This window comes from Talpa occidentalis, unplaced genomic scaffold (assembly GCF_014898055.3).
Source record: "Talpa occidentalis isolate TD23 unplaced genomic scaffold, MPIMG_talOcc4v2.1, whole genome shotgun sequence".
NCBI lineage: Eukaryota > Metazoa > Chordata > Mammalia > Eulipotyphla > Talpidae > Talpa > Talpa occidentalis.
Genome location: NW_026555331.1, coordinates 39,333,618 through 39,351,799, shown reverse-complemented (window position 1 = coordinate 39,351,799; position 18,182 = coordinate 39,333,618). Strand labels below are relative to the sequence as shown.

General features: G+C 33.4%; 1 long non-coding RNA gene across 1 annotated transcript in view; it reads right to left on the bottom strand.

Annotated features, from left to right (window-relative positions):
• Positions 1 to 18,182, bottom strand: part of LOC119239008 (uncharacterized) — a 400,738-nt gene that overhangs the window by 244,798 nt on the left and 137,758 nt on the right. Inside the window, exon 4 of the long non-coding RNA XR_008550613.1 lies at positions 4,052 to 4,118. This is a non-coding gene — a long non-coding RNA (uncharacterized LOC119239008). The remainder of the gene's footprint in view (positions 1 to 4,051; positions 4,119 to 18,182) is intronic.

Sequence of the window (18,182 nt, the reverse complement as noted above, 5' to 3'; positions counted from 1 at the left end):
TCAGCACTATGAAGCTATCGGCAGTCATTGCAGCAGAAGTTCAATCCCAGGCCAGGGAGCTGACCCACATGGCACAGCAGACCTCTCCTGTCTCGCCCGCTACTCCCTTCAGCAGTGTATTTCAGTAGATCTGCCTGTTCTGTTCCCCACTCTCTCTCTGGTGAATGCTTTCATCCTCCCTCCCCCCCCCCACACACACACCTCTGGCCTACACCCCAGTTCTTGTATGCACACATAAATAAGTGTTTTTAAAAATCATTGAACAGATGTCACTTTTGGAGAATGTGTTCAATATAGGATTTCTGTGAAAATCAATACCCAGGCTCCCACATTCTTAAGGGAAAAAAATTAAAATGTTTTGCCTTTTCAACTTGCTTCTGAGTCATTTTATTGATATAGAATATTTATTTTAAATAATGCATTATGAAACATCTTTTTCTTCCAACTATTAAACAGTCCATTCTTTTCATGTATTCACTGAAAATTTATTGTATTTTTAATTCCATTTTGGTGATTGCTTTATGGAAGATTTAGACTACTGGCTCAGTTTTTCAGTTTGATGATTTACTTTAGGGTTCATTCCACCTCACTCAGATACCCCACCTTTCCCCTGAGACTCTATGGGAACCTGGCTTGCTTCTCAGCATCTTCTATGTCTTTTGAAACTGAGTTATTGAAATTTGCATACTTCATAACTGTTAACACTCACTGTGACCTTACAGTGAATTAAAGGTTTATATTTATTTTTTTTAAATGAGAGGAGGAGCTCACTTCATTTTTTTCCTCTCATTTCCGATAAATGACTTCTCTGAATCTCATTCTGGGACCCAAACTTTTGAAGTTCATTTACTAAACAACCTCTTGCTAACTCACTCCTCAGTCTAATTCCTCTGGATTTTTTTTTTCACCCAGAGAAAGTTGTTACATGGTTGTTCTTTTGGTTAACTCTACTGAAGACAGGGAGCTTACGCTAACCCTTTGGGCATGGATCAAAATGATGCAAAGTATATCTCCATTTCAGACAACTTACACCAAAAAATGCAATGGAAAGGCAGGGGCATCATAATGCATTGCTTTTCACAATAAAATAATTTTAATATTGACTATTTTTGCTATTTTATTGGACCAACATTTTTTTAGATGTATTTTGAGGGAGGCAGGAGTTGCATGGCTAAGACAAAAGAGGAAAAAAAAACCCTCTGTTTGCTTCCTTCAATTGTTTCAAGTTATGTCTTAGCACTTTATCATAAAATAAAAGTCCACGAGACTTCAAAATGCAAAAGTAGTGTAAAGCTAACCCAAAATCTAAAAAAACAATTATCAGAGTCAACCTTTCATTCAAATTAGGCTCATGGTGCTCACCTCCTACACTCCCTTTGCATGTTCACATGTGTGCATACATACACACACACTTCAGTTCATTCAGAATGGAAGGAAGTCTGACACAAGGATTTTTCCCCTCCTCAGGATCCTATGAATTTATTCTGACCCTCATTCTTTCACTTTATTTGCAGAGTCAATTGGAACAAACAGACAGGGCAGTGAAGCCTACATTTGTGAATAAACTTGATTTAGAAGCTTTCTGGGTCACATACGCTCCCTCAGGTTTCTGCTGCAATCTGATATTAACAATGTGGGATATATGGAAAAGGCATCAGCAAACACTTATTTTTAAAAAAAACGAGAAGTATCCCAAAGTAGGTCACTCAGTCACTCATTAAAACCTCTTCAAAAAAGAAATGAGCAGAAAAGGGACTGGAGCTAAGAAACTGCTGAAAACAATTGCACTGAGCTCCAAATGTGAGGAATACACATTTGAATAGTCCATAGAGCTCTCTAAATTTTCAATTTTGTCTGTCAATTCAACACAGCCATCATCTTCCTCTGTTCCTTCTCTTTTCATCTTTTATATTTAAAACCTGAGTATTACTCTCTCCATTATACACAAAAACTGGCACTATGTTAAGAGTTTACAAATGCTGATTTCAGCCATAATGAAAATTCCTGAGATAGAAAAGTACCTTTTTAATATAGTTGTGATAATAGTTTTTGAATTCCACTACGGTTTCAATTAAACTAGGTGTTCAGAGGAAATATTGTAGTTAGGTTTTCTCTCTAAAAATGTATTTTGCTGAACATGCTTGAGAATACAAACAGCAATTATGTCATATTCCTTCACTGTCTTTTAACTGTTTTGTTGGTTTTTTTTTGGGGGGAGGTGGTGTCATATTTCAGTCCATAAGATAATTCTTATGTGCCCTTGGATATTTTTAATAGTTAGACATGGTATTAGAGGCAACAAATCTCCAACATATATGTGTCTGGAGATAAAACTGAGCATATCTAATGACCAGAGTCTGGTCTCAACCTTCAAGATGCAGCCCAAGGTCACCCTTTACATGAAATCCTCTTAATCAAACTTGGATCACATTAGTATTAGTAATCCCCTCTACTATTCATCCACAAAAAACATTCAAACGTATCTTACCACTTTCTTGCTGGATTGCAATTTATCTGTCTCTGCATCTGCCTCTTTGACTAGATAATAAAGTATTCTTAATCATCTTTGTTGTATAAACTACACCCTGTTTGTACTGATCTTAATAGGGTGAACAGCAGCTCCGATTTCCTAAATATTGAGAAGTTTCCTGGGGAACAGTGCTAGAACTAGTAAAGGCCCAAGAAAATTGGGGCAGTGGGCATATTAATTAAATTATCTATTTGCAAGATACTTCAATAAGCACAATTCCTCCAGATCTCAAAGTTCTTTCTTGAATAATTCATGATGCTTAGAGGGTTGTTCAAGGAACTTGATTAATCAGAGCACAACCAGACAAAGAAACTGCTCTCAGGAAGCTTTCATTCTATTTGTGAGTTTGGAAATAAATATTTCTATTTTGCAGATGGAGAAATTTTTATTCAGAGAGAAGGAAATGCTGAAAATCCTATAGTCAAATGCAGGCTCCTACTTTCCCTGAATTAACTTTTTACCAAGAAACATATTCCTCAAACCAGCTATAAGAAATTCTATGAAGGATCTATGTATATATCACCATGAGCAAAATTAGATGTTCCTTTTGGTAACACCTAATTAAAAACAAAGATGGCTACTGATGACACTAGCAGGCTGTCTGAGAAGTCAACTCAATTCTGATCAGAGATAGCAATAGCATAAGATTCAATAGGTTAAGAACCTGGCCTTCCAGACTCACAACTACCCACCCCCCCAACACACATACACAGACACACACAGTCCCCGCAACCTCAGGCACCAGCATCAAGCCTCAGGTAAGATAATGGGGATTCTGAACAAAAGACGATGTGCTCAGTCCAAAATCTGTGCTTCTGAAAAAAAAAGACTACTGTGGATTGAGGGCTGCGTTGGACCAGCCTTAGGTTTCAGGTTCCAGCTACAAGGCCGAGCTGTCACCTGATGGACTGGCCATAAATCAGAGGTTCCCAGGATCCTGTCCTAGATACAATTAATTTGCTAGAATGGCACAAAGAACTCAGGAAAACCAATTTAATCAATAGATTAACCAATGTATTACAAAGGATACTGAAAGATACAAACCAACAGCCACCTAATAAAGAGGCACAGGGCAAAGTATGGGGAAAGGCACAGAACTTTCATGCTCTGTCTACACATGACATTCTCCCTAAAGCTCCTTGTAGTCACTTACCTGGAAGCCCTCCAAACCCCCAACTGGAGTTTTAATGAAAACTCCATTACATAAACATAATTGATTAAATCATTCAGCATTGACAGTTGGGCTTAAACCCCCCAGGTAAAGGGCACAAAGTTCAAACTTACACTCCTTTAATCACATGAGTGATCCTCCTGGCAACAATTACCCACTCTAACTAAGGTACTTCCAAAAAGTCACCTCAATCACATGACAAAGGACACTTTAAACACTCTCAAAATAAGAAATTCAAGAGCTATGGAAGAAAACCGCGTATGTACAAAAATGCATTTTGGTCCTCTGACCAAAACATTTTTATAAATCATATTATTTGCTTATAAATCATAGTATTGCATCAAACTTACCCAGTTCTCAGATCAGTCTGCCCTGTGATGTCTGGAATAGTTAACAATATTCTCCAGTCTCAGGATGCTGAAATGAAAATTATATTTCTAATTAGATTTTTTTTCATGTGGGTAATTGCTAATCATGTATGAATGCTGCCAACCAGTGGAAAATAGAAAACTTTTCACACACACACCACTCACAAAATATGTGGAATGATTGTTAACTTTCAAGCAGATTAAGTGTATGAATTGCAGGGAATCTAGCATATTTAAATGTTTAATTTGTAAAGTAACTGATATAGTTACTCAAAAACACTTTCACTGAGGAAAACTCAAAGTATGTACATTATAATGTGGCATAAAACTAGTCATAAAATAGTTTTATTCCATTATTTCAAATCTATTAAGGATTTTTTATAAGTAGATAAGCAGTGACTTCTCTTCAGTCTTTTACATTAATTTGCCTCTTTTTTATCTTCAAATTATTTCTATTTTAAATTTTCAATGGACTTTATAGTTTAAATTATGAAATAGGGAATGTACAAGATTAAATTTTAACAAAAGGTGGAAGAGACCTAACAATAGTGAAGTCACATCCAACACTAGGAGACAATGAAAAATTGACCCTAGCTAACAAAGTAGATAGATTACTCATCTCTGTCTTCATGGAGAAACACATCGAGTGAAGTCATTACCCACATCACAAAACATACTATACAGGAGAGTGAAAAGGAAGAAGTCTGCAACTGAGCTTAATGAAAAATAGCAAACATGCCTATCTTCACATATAGAGCTAGTTTCATAATTCAGGATGGATAGCTTTTTATCAATACATAAGTATTACAAATAGATTCCAGCATACACAGGTTTGAAAATTATCCCTGAAATCAGAATCCATCCTACTGTCTGACACTTCAATGTCTATTTGCATAGAGCCTCTCCTATTTGCAAATTGCTTGTGTATTAACCTGGTGATTATTCCTGAAGCCATCCTAGGAACTCAACTTTTCAGTTTTCCAACCATTGGAGAGTATTTGTTGAAGGAGAATGCATGTATATGTATACAGACAATTGTAAGAAAACTTTCCACTCACACCTTCTGGTAAGATCAGGAAAGTATTAGCATTAATACTTGCAAAATAGGTGTCAGTTGTTTGGAAAAGTATTTCCTAACACAATAGTAAACTCATTTTAAATAAATGCTGCATCACCAACTCCCTTTAGAGTACAGATAATGAAAATATATAGAAAAGTAAATTCAAATGATACTGATTCAGAGAAGACTATGAATATGAAGAAGTTTTAGGAATTCCTTATCCAATTTATTTTTCTGACATTTTCTCTTGTGGTTGCAAACTGTGCTATATGATTTTTAGAAAATCTTTTTTTTTACACTCCATAGCATTTTCAGTAAATCACAATGTTGGTAAGTTAAAGTAAAATAATATGCTATTTAATTGACAACAGTTTTAATTTTTGTAGCTGTCAAATAATGGTATTTGTCAACCTAATGAACTTACATTTATCACCCAGATGATATCAAATAAATATTATCTTTGAACACTACACTAGACAAGAGTAAGGACAACAGAATTTTATGGACCATTTAAGGATAGATAAATTAAGGGAAAAGATATTATGAGGCTCATGAAAGATTCCAAGACACAATAACAGGAAATAATTTTCTGAAGATACAGAAGGAAAACATAATAATAATAATTTATTTTAGAAAACATAAAATTTTAGAAGTCATCTTTGTAATGGTAACATAATTAAAAATAGGAAATCTAAAAAGTAAGGAACAAACTGTGTGATGGTAATGTAATGGAAATACAACTCGTGCTGGAAAGAGGCTATATCAACTAAGGAAACTGACAGAATTGAAATCTGTCAGCAAGCACGCCAGAAAATTTAATCAACAATACAAAAGACAAAATAGAGAAAGACTCCAAAATTCAGAAAGCAGATTTTCCTTTATTCTCTCCAATGGCATTTTCATGGCAACACTATCTCAGAATTTAATGCTGCCTGTGCTCCAACTAGTAATGGACTTAACTGACCTATCTATGTGGATGGATATAGTTTAAGGAGAATTTTCTTGGGATACCTAGACAACTATATGTAAACTATAGCTAATGACTATGGAAGTTTTGGTGCAGAGTAAGCAAGACTGAGGATTAGAAATACAGACTTTAATTGTGGGTTGATATCTGAGATACAGCATTAGTGAAAATCAAGACTTTTCAGTTACCCAACTCAATTACTTTTTTATCTGAATATGCAACATATAAATCATCAGTGATTTTTTTTTTACTTTTTCTAGTTTTTTTTTTCTTTTTTTAAAGACATTTATTTATGCATACGAGAGCAGGGGTACAGACCAGAAGTGTGGGGGGTGAGAGGATTCACCTGAGACAGAGTGGGGAACAGAACTGACTGAAATACACTTCTTGGGGAGCAGTGGGCAAGTCAGAAGAGGTTTGCTGCACCATGTAGTAGCTCCCTAGCCAGCCAGGGATCGAACTCGTGCTGCAGAGGCTGCAGAGAGCTTCACAGGAAGTACAAAAATATTTCACATACCCCCATATTGCACAGCTTCTCCCATTGCCGATATCCTCCATCAGAATGGTACATTTGATACAATTGGTTAATCCATATTGACTTATCATAATCACCTAAAGTCCAGTTTACATTAGGACTAACTCTTGATTTTGGACACCTCATGGGCTTGGACAAACATATGATATATTTCTATCATAATATCATACAGAGTATTTTTCATGCCCTAAAAATCCTCTGTGATATACCTATCCATCTTTTCCATTGTTATTTTTACTATGTCTATAGTTTTGCCTTAACTAGAATGTCAGAGTTGGATTCACACAATATATAACTTTTCAAATTAACTTCATTTTACTTAGAACTACATATCTAAGCTTCCTCCATATCTTTGCATGGTTAATAGTTTTTGTTTTTTTTTTTTAACTGAAGTAACATTGGATTATAATGTTTTAAGTTTCAGGTGTTCATCACTGAGAATCAACATGCATACACTACATTAAATTCACTGTTAAAAGGTAAATATGAAAACCTAAAACAATTCAAGAAAATGAAAACATTAAATAACGTGCTAAAAGTTAGAAATAACCATCCAAAAATAGTGAAAATCCAATTTTAAAAGAATGTCAGGATTGTAGTGATTTACTATTAAGTTAAAAATAAACAATTAAAATTCTTTTGGACCCATTTAGTATGTTTAAGGTAATTTTTAAATTAGAATGTACACTAATGTTTTTTTTAGATTTCATGTAATAATCTGAATCTAAAATCCTAAATCTTATAAAAATCTGAGAAGTCAGAATGAATGACATTGATTAATGGAAACTACTAGTTCTCTTATTTAACCGAAGCAAACCTGCTCTTTTCATTAGGGAATTTCATAATTCACAAAACATGGAGGCACTATACTTCATAGTAGGAAAAAAATGCTGGTTTTCTATTTTGTTGTTGAAACTCTACAAGTTTATTTTCTTGATCAAACAACCCACTGATAGTATATCAGAGTGACAGAACTGATGCAGTGAAACATTTTCAAAACCACAGACCAAATCAATTTTTCTGAAAACTCCATCATAGTCTACCTGAGGGTTGTATTCTTTTTTATGTATTTTTTTTGATAGCTCATATATTCTTTTTATCTTTTTTGAGGTAACAGAATTTTGAGATTGTTTCTATCACTGAAATTTTGTTCTATGATAATAATCAGATGAAATTTTTGAGGATTTTCTTTGTTTTTAACATGAGTGTTATTATTTCATAAGTACCATATTACAGTGACATTAAATGAAAGGATTTGGCTGATCATCAGAAGCTATCCAGGACTTTCAGGTAACATAAATTTCAGGGTATAACATGGTAACATACACATGAAAAGGTGGGGTCCTGTATTTCTGAATCACCTACAATGTTGTAAACCAATCTACTTCAGTTTTTAGAAAGTTGCAATTATAAATGATGTCAAGAACATTTTTATACACAAATACAGTGGAAACTAGTACTAGTGACTAGAAAGTAGTAGTGAGAATAAAAATGAGGACAGGGAGAAAGATTATATACATATATAGATATAAAATACTGTTTGGGATAGAAAGCAAATGGATATGCAAGGAATTAAAAACTAAATTATTTGAAATTTAATTATGAATTAAATAATGTAAGCCTTTCCAAAAGCTATAGAAAATAATTAAAGTGAAACAGAAGACACAACTAGATTTTATCTAATCTATTCAACTTATGATGGATTGAGTTAACAAAAGGAAAGTGAAGAATAAAAAAGTCCTAAGTAACATAATCAGTAAGTCTGTGAATGGAGATATAGAGATACAAAAACATGTATGTATGTATTTTGTAAATATACGTACTATGTATGCTATAATTATATAGGTAATAGATATAATTATATAGCATACATAGTATCTAATTATGTATTTATACATTATATTCATATATAATTATTTCTGGAAGATAATGTGTGTGTACACTTTTCAATACCTATGGAAAACTGATAAAATGTGATGATCATTAAAGACAAAAAAATCACTTCAATATATTCCAAAATGTAGAATTTTGTTTTACACGTGTGCTCTAATAAGACATTAACAAGCAGCCAGAAAACCAAAAAGGTCCTTATACCTATATATAATTTGAGGGTACTCTCGTAATATCTCTTGGGTATGAGGAGAAATAGGACCCAAATGTGAAAACCATCCCCCCAAAAGATATATATTATAAACTAATTACCCAGCTGGACTGACTGTATATAAAATAAGGACTGGGGAAATTCTTAGTTTTAGATACTTACTTTAAATACTTAAATTCATCAAAAATGAATTTAATCTACTAGTTAAAAAATAAAATTCAAAATAAAACAAGAACAAAAATTAAGTTTAGTAAATACATTTAAATCAACATATATAATAACATAGAAATAAAGGCATACAAAGACCAAAAAGCAATAACACTAGCAAATAATTCCAAAAGCAATAATTGTCAAATAGATAAGAAAAATACAAGATGGTGTACCAAAGTAGTAGTAACTGCCAAGAATATTGAGATGAGAAGAACCACCTAGCTGAGTTACAAAAAATCCAAGTTTCTGATTAAATTCTGCCTATGTATTGATTAAACACACATTAGCACACTTTTAAACACACAAAACACACTTTTCTCGCAAAGATCGGTTCTAAACTTGGAAAACAAAAAGTCACAAAAGTAAGGAAATACTGGGTCTCTGTTTTTTATTACTTTAGTCTAATTAGCCTAGAGTATTCTTGTGATGCTAGTAGTAAATAGTTCTTTGCTTTATTTTTATTGAATAGTCTGGTCTAACAAAGATCCAGCTATATTCTGCCTCAGGAACCGAGTTTTAAACAGCATTAAAAAGAATGGCACAGAAGTTCTCCTAATGTTTCATCATCAGGGGTATATAAATGTGTGTTGACTTTGCTAACATTTGGACATTTCTATTATCTCCATTTTCTAATTGCATGGTGTATGTTAGTCCTTGAGCTAAGGAATTTATACAGTTTACTTGCGGCAACACACAAAACTCACTAAAACTAATTTAGAGAAAAGGAAACACTAGAAAAGCTGTCACTTGCTCAAATTCTCAACACTAATGCTTCAAAACTAGATTTCTAATATCTCCTCTCTTTCCCTATACAATCTTTTGTACTTCAAGGAATTGCTTTGCTGTGACAAAATACTCTCTGATTTAACCATTTTTTGGTATCACTTATAACAGAGTTCCATAAAGTCATTTGTCACATGAAATTCCCAGATGAACAAAGTGTTGCTTTAACCATTAGAAGTCACCTCCCACACACAAGTGCTTTAAGATGAAATTGGGTTAATCAATCAAACACCATGCCCAAAGGCCTACTGAAGGATCTTTCTCTTTGTAATTTGGGAGGACCATATACAGTTTTCTTTATCTCCTGACAATAATATCAAAATAAAATCTCTGGTGTACCTTTATAAAAAAAAAAAAAAAAAAAAAACTACTTCTACCATCTATGAAAATAAAAAATCAAAATGCAAGAGATATATGTAATAGCAGATGTGAATATTTACCCAATCTGTTTCTGATGTCTATAATGGAATAACTGTACTATTACTATCATTAATCTCATAATACCTTAAAAGTAAAAATAAGTGGCTTTCACATTATTTGAAAACATCATATGGGCCTCCCCGGTGGCGCAGCAGGTAGAGCACAGCACTGGGAAGCTGTCCGCAGACTCACACTGCCAGTTCGATTCCCGCCCAGCCTGGGGAGATTCCCGCATGGTGTGACAGACCTCTCCTGTTGCACCCGCTGCTCCCCTCAGCAGTGTTTTCCTCAGTCCGCCTGTTCTGCTCCCTGCTCTGTCTCTGGTGGATTCTCTCATCCTCTCGCACCTCTGGCCTGTACCCCAGTGCTTGCATAAATAAATAAATCTTTAAAAATAATAAATAAAAAACATCATAGTATGTGAATTAAGATAATAGAAACTTTCTGAATATAACTATTATCAAATAATTTAAAAATGAGGTACTTTGACAAAATGCTATGACATTTTATTCATATTAAAATGAAACAGGCTACTAGCAATTTAGACGTTATATAGTAAAATATCTTTCTTAGTTCCTATATTAAATAGAAATTAACATTAATGAGAATTTATATTAAATTAATATTTATTGACTAAATGTTTTTTTTTTCCTGCACAAATAGTAGAAACTGAAAGTCTTAGATGCTATAACCAATATCCTAAACAGTAATATGTTGAGGTCTTATCTGAAAAAAACTAAGACTATCCTTTGTTCTGTACAAGTGATGTTTTGTCTTAATGGCAAAGTCAATAAAGTCTCACAAGACTTTTTAAAAAACTATTGTATCCGCTCTAGATGTGCAAATTTGGGCATGTTTCTTCACATTTCTGCATTTCAAACATATTAATTAATTGAGGGTAAGATGTCTAACTTTGAGAATCATTATTAAAAGAACATCCTATACTATACATCAGTGATTAGTGTAATACCAACATAGTAAGTAGCAAAGCCAAAATTCAACCCCAGATCATCTTACTTCAAAGTCCACATGGAACTTTAATTATATATGTCACGAAAGCTGTGGTTTACTCTTCACTAAGTTTCTCTCCTAAATTTGTTGTAAAATAAGAATGCAGAAGGAGCATTCATCATTTAAAAGGTCTGATGTGCCCAAAAATAAGTATTAGTATTTGAATTTCTACATGTAAATCTGCAATTAAATAGTGTATAGTCAGACCATAGAAACCATACCAACTCAGTACGATTGGACTGGAACCACGTACCGTGGCTTTGATAAGGGAAGAGAATTCTGGAACTTCAAATAAATGTTAGCCTATACCTTACTCAACCCCAGTCTTGTGGAAAACATACTAGACCCTAAAAAGAAGCAATACAAGGCAATATGTGCATCTCTAGATAGGAAGGATAGAGTTCTACTGCAAATTTATGGTGCTACACTTGAATTCTTCCTATATAGAGATTAGGATATATTATTGCCTTTTACCAATTACCATATAATTTCTTTTTGAAGAAAAACAAATATTCTGACAAAATACTTAGGACTACATGAAAAGTACATAATACCTGTGTAAAGCAGAAAGAAAGATTTTCAAGTTTAACTCAACTTTCAACTATATGTCGGATGTTTACTCTCAAATTTTACTCACTGATAGCATTTTGTATATTTGCTAATACTGGTTGTCTTGCTCTTAATTTTATTATAGTCATTCTCTTGTTTCATTTTCAATGGAAATGATAATCAACTATTGAGAAATAAATGCAATAAATACAAAACTTTGAGTCGGAGATGTTTCATTTATTCATTTATGCATTCAAAAATATTTACTAAGTAATTGCTATATGCAAGAAATGAAAAAGCAAGGACTTTGTAAAGGCTATCAGGTCAATCCAGTCAATTATAATGAATGAATGAGTTCATTTTCCTAGAGAGAGAAATGGACTATAGGATAAATTCATATAGTCTTTATGGCTAATGAGATATATACTATAAATTCAACACTTTAGTAAAGTTTCTAAGGGACTGGAAATCCACGAGATTTTAACAGATGGAAACAAGTCAGATAAGTAACTCATCTTCAGTTTTTACCTCTGTAGAAATTGATCTTATGCATATATTTTCTCAAGTGCCTAAAAATGTCAGTTTCTCATCTAATGTGTCATACCCACAATTAAAATGTTGATGTCCATATCTTTTTACCTAGATTGTTATGTCCTTTTATCTTTTTTTTTTTAAGATTTATTTATGATACAAGAACTGGGGTATAGACCAGAGGTGCGGTCAGTGAGAGGATTCACCAGAGACAGAGAGGGGAGAAGAACAGGCAGACTGACTGAAATACACTACTGAGAAGAGCAGCGGGAAAGACAGAAGCGGTCTGCTGAGACATGTGGGTAGCTCCCTGGCCAGCTGGGGATCGAACTTGGGCCACAGAGGATGTGGATAGCTTCGCAATGCTGTGCTTAACCCCTTGTGCCACAAGGGAGGCCCTATGTCCTTTCACCTTAAGGACATGGATGGCAGCTCACAGGAACAGGTAAATATAACTCAACTATCATTATATAAAATAAGAAAACATTGCAAAGAGAAATGCCAAATGGTACTAAAGTGACAGAAAACAATCAGGCACAGCACACTTCCTCTTTCTTTCATATCTGATTAACATATTTCTGATGCAGTCATGCCTGTGCTTTCTGTGTTTATTGAAATTGTAACATTTTCTATTATTGTATGCCATTTGTTGCTAAATGAAGATAGTGTGAGGCTATGCATGCAACCAATTTATTCGTTAAATCTATTGTAGTGGAACTGAATGAAAGGTTTTATTATCAATCTCTTTAATTTCAAGATAAAATTTAGTGGAAATCAATATTAGAGAATGCATAATTGCTAAATCTTCTTATAATAATAGACTCATTCATTAAGACAGCCTACCCCAATAGTTAGGTCTATAAATCATTAATATTTTCTAATTATTTGGCAAGGAGCAAATCATACCTAGCTCTGCTGCTTTGGGCAATTATATAATGGAATCCTAACAAAGTACTGAACTTGACTTAATTTGGGTATGCATATAAAGTGTCTTAGCAATAAATTTGTTAGAGGAAAGATGGTAACACAAAGAAAAATGCTAACATGCTGATGCTTGGGAAAACTTCTGGTAATGAGTAAGCTGTTTTAACAGGATCAGAATGAAAAATGTTATCAAAAGAGTACTCGCTGAATGTAACAGGCAAATTTGAATTAAAGATATTGCAATAAGGCTAAAATTATGTAAGATATTATATATGCATCATCTATGAAATATTAGGCCCTCAATTGTGCTTTAGTAAGCAGAATTGCTAGGCATTAAAAAAAAAAAGCCTCCTTAAAAAGTAAAAGATGCAGTACTGAGAAAGATGATAAACAATGTCATAACCAATAAATTCTGTACTTGTTAAAATTTATGTAGATAAGATTCAAAGTGCTTTGTGAGTCCTACCTTTACTTATATTTCTAACAACATCAATTCCCTTATTTCAGTCCCTTTTTGTTTTTGTGAGTCCAAAGAACAGTAAGAATACCTACTATGTTAGAAATTCACTTGACAAGAAGTAAACTTTTAAAATCACCCACTTCAGATATTCTAAACAAGTATAAATTGCCTTATGGTTTTGTTCTAAAAAATTTTTCACCTTTACTTTCTTTGTAAATTTTTAAGAAAATTACATAGGACATTGAATAAAATTGCACATATGTAAAGACCAGAAATTAAAAAACAAAATTAATGCAACTAGCAATGCACATTGAACAGATGGTCGTTGAAGCATATGTGAAATGATAGTGCAGAAAAAGATTTATGACTCAAATTATTTTCTTCATGGGTCAGTTTTAAAAATAATCCTCACATAAATAGTGTTAATAATGAAAAAGGTAAAAATGAAGTCTGACAACACTTCCAAATAAAAGTAAAAATGAAAATATAGAAAGATGGTTAGAATGGTATGTCTTATATAATTGTTCAAAGAAATAGGTCTGTCTCTGTTCAGGAATGTGAAAGAAACATCTAGATGATTCCACAAGCATTTAGAGTGTCAAACAACAGAATGACTTGTCCCCTTTTGCTGAGTTGAAGCAACAGGCACAGTGGTTAAAAGTTGAAATCTGGGATTCCATCCATCCAGGTTGGATTTCTGTTTCCTACTAATAAGCTATGACCCTGCACACATAGTGTGTCTAACATTCCATACCTTGCTTTAAATTCTATAAATCAGGTAATGGCATCTATTGATTCACACAGGGGGGCTCAATGAGTATTTTCTGTTACTATAATTATTAAATATAAAAATGCTTGTATACTTATTATCCAAATACAGAGCAAACACTAGAAAATAGTTATAGAATTAGCCCTACACTGTTTGGTTTAAATTTTGTGAAGTAGGTAAACAGAGTAAGGTTAGCCAAAAAAAAAAAAAAACTGTCATAAGAAAATGATTTAGATTTCTGAGAAGGGAGGAGAGAGACGGGAAGCAGGGGGCTGGGAGACAGCAAACATCAACATCAAATCAATCCAATCCTGTAACTTGTACACCTTATGAATCTTTGCCTTTTCATCATTCCTTCAACAACATCATTCCCACCCAAGTCCAAATCATCCCCCACATATGTATCTTTATCACCTACAGATGAAATACCCTAAACAGAGGTGTTTCAACTTGCAGATTCTCATGTTATGTGTATATATACATACACACACATATATATGCATACATGCATACATATGATCCATAGCTCCATCACAACAACCTGGCACACCAGAAAAAACTACCTAAAAGATCACTATGCCAAATCAAGCTTGCCATTACCAGCTGAGTGATTTCAGAAAAAAGACTGCCATTGTACAGCAATATTATAAATTCAACAAAATCGGGATAATTCTACTATCTTGAGAAGATTGTAATGATTTAAATAATATGTATAAAGTCCCTAATATAATACATATTGTTATTAAATTCTCAACTGTGATTACAAGTTTTTTCCCCTGCAACTTTAGCCCCACCCTTTCGAAAAACTACTCTTGACAATGTCTATATAATGATTTAAAAATTTTTTTAAGATTTTTTCAAATTTTGTTTATTGAGATAAAATTAGTTTACACCAATGTATCTGATTTGGGGTGTATAGGTAAACCTGCACAAATGTATATTTTTATATCATGCCCACCACCAGTGCCCTAATAATCCTTCACCATTTTCCACTGGGCCCGCTTCTTCCCACTCTCCCAACCCCATTATAATCCCCTTCTAGTAACTTTTTAATTTATTTATATATTTTAATATATTTTATTTTATATAATTCTTACATCATTTTTCATTTTTGCACAATGTATGCATTTTCATTTTGGTTATATTCCCTGTATAATTGCACCCCTTATTTTGACCCTAATCCCCCTCCCCCCAGATTTGCATTCCATAGACCATCGGAATTCTAGTAATGCCTCCAAACACCAGCATGCTCACTTGGTTTAAGCCTCCATTGTAACCAAAAAGGGATTGTCATGTCCATAACCCTGCCTTAAAAACGATTAGTTTGGCTAAGGTCTTTACAAGTTCGCTATTGACAGCCCCAACCTCCCATATCTTGTTCCATTTCCTAAAACTGTAGACCTTAATCTCTGTCCCTAGTATGTTGACAATGATCTACTTTAAAAAATCTTTGAGCTGAGATAACAGATTGATGTACTGGTAAATGTTTAAGGACTGCCTCATTAGGGAGGAGAGTAGCTAAGGGGACAAGCTTTTCTAATAGTTGCCAATTTCCTTACTGTAAATACTCCTACCATGATTAAAAACTTAAAAATTGGAACTTACTGAAGATGGAGTTAGGAGAAGATACACTTAATCAGCTTTCACAATCAGCTCTCTCATTGGGCCCACCTACCTTGAAATAACAAGTTCGTAAACCCGGACCTGAAAACACCATCCCAACCTAAACTGAACTGGCCCTCAGGTATTAATTCCAGGTAACACCAGAGCTCACACTATAACTCAAGTTTATTGAATTTGTGACTTCCAGTTGTGATATTATCTCCTTCTCAAGGTCTTTTCTCCTAACTCTACCACTTTCCAGCCTGTTAAATACAGGGCTCTACTAGCAGCCATGCCTGCCACTCCTTTACTCATTATTGCATAGCAGGATGTAGGACATGCAGAAATTCTCATTCCAGTAGAGTTTTATACACTTATGGTATGCTAAAAATTGTAGAATTTTCTTTTGAATAATTAACTGTCCTTTGTAATAAAAGAGTCAGCCCAAATAAAATTAATCTACTAATCTTCCCATATTGTACATGTTATCCAGAATCAGGATTTTAAGTTCTTATTTATTTTCTAATCTGTCAGAAGATGGGCTAGAATGGATAATCTCTCACAGTAAATCATTGCTTAAAAAATTACTGTCTGGGATAATTGCTTCATTATAATGCTAATAATTTATTAGCATTTTCAACAAAACAATTGGAGTTTTATTATGTTCCAAATAAAATCTTAGAAAGGTTCCATATACATTGAAACTCCTCAGAATGTGATAAACACATGAATATATATTTATGTATGTATATGTTATATATATGAGGCTGTAACACTGGTATTGTCACAAAAGTATATAATGCAAAGTACAAAAATTAACATCAATGAATATCAATTTCCTCAACTATCATATATTGTTACAAAATTATTTTGAACCCTAAAGTAAATGCTATATGTCAGAATGCTCAGATGATTGATTATGAAGAACTATATAAATACAAAGTATCTTCCTATGTCATTTTGTACCATATCTTTCTTATAGTAGGTGCTCAATATTTGTGGATGCTATCAATAAAAAAAAAAACTATAAAAAGACTAAACTAAAATATTTTAAAATTCTTACTCTTTCTGAGTAAGAAAACACGGATATATTCTTTTACGTGATAATAAATTTCCCCCTGAGGAAATTATAGCTCCAGCAGGGAAAGAGGCACGTGCTAGTGGAGAAGATAGACTTTATGGCAGGTAATTGCAGGTGGCCTGACAGTTCATGCTGATCTGATATCTTCTTGAAAGCTAGATTTACATAATGAAGGGACAGGAACCAATGTTTTCGAAATCAGTAGTGGCTTTTGCAATTCTATTCCAATTCAATCATGGCACAAGACATATTTAAATAGTGCTGAGATGACTGATGTCAATAGATTTATTACAAACTGCCTCATTGCTTATTATCAAGGAAGACAAGGAATGTTACAAGTTTAGATTATGGATTTAATTAAGAACAATATATCTAAAAGTTTTAAATGTAACAAAAATAATAGCTTGCAAATGAAATGCAATTCTCAATACAAAATGAGAATTTCAAGAAGTTAATTTTAAAGTGTAATTTTTCCCCCTTATTGTCAAATTTCCAACTTTTTGAGTCATATTTCACCAGAAAAATGGCATTTGTGGGTCCTCCATTTTACCATTTTCCATGGAGATATGACTTTGGTTTATCTACTTTAGCATGATTCTTTCAATCCCAAAGTCCTCTCCACAGGAGGACCTACCATGTAATTGAAGAAGCTACAAAACAACTAAATAGAACTCCCTTTGTTTTCTTCATAGCAGCACATCATTATTCTAATATTTTTACATTCTTTTTGACTCTTCTCTGAATACCTAAGTCTAATTTCTATACCAGTGTTCTGGAACTCATCTGGAGGCTAGGGAATGTTGATATTCTCCAGACCTCATTCCCATTACTTTTCTCTGACATTTGCTATTTTGATCCAGTATTCCTCTTGCAATATTCAGTCTCTCAAAGTCCTTTTAATAAAATCAAATTATCAAAATATTTTCCTTTTTTGGGTCTCATCATTCTCTAGTGTATTAGAGATTTGACCTCATAGGACCTTTCTATTTGTTCTGCCTGCTCCCATTTCTTCTGTGAGTATGCCCAAGCATCTCACCCTTATATGAACATTCAATTCTGTTACTTCAGTCATCACAGTTAGGTAGATATCTATATTAAATTTCAACCTTC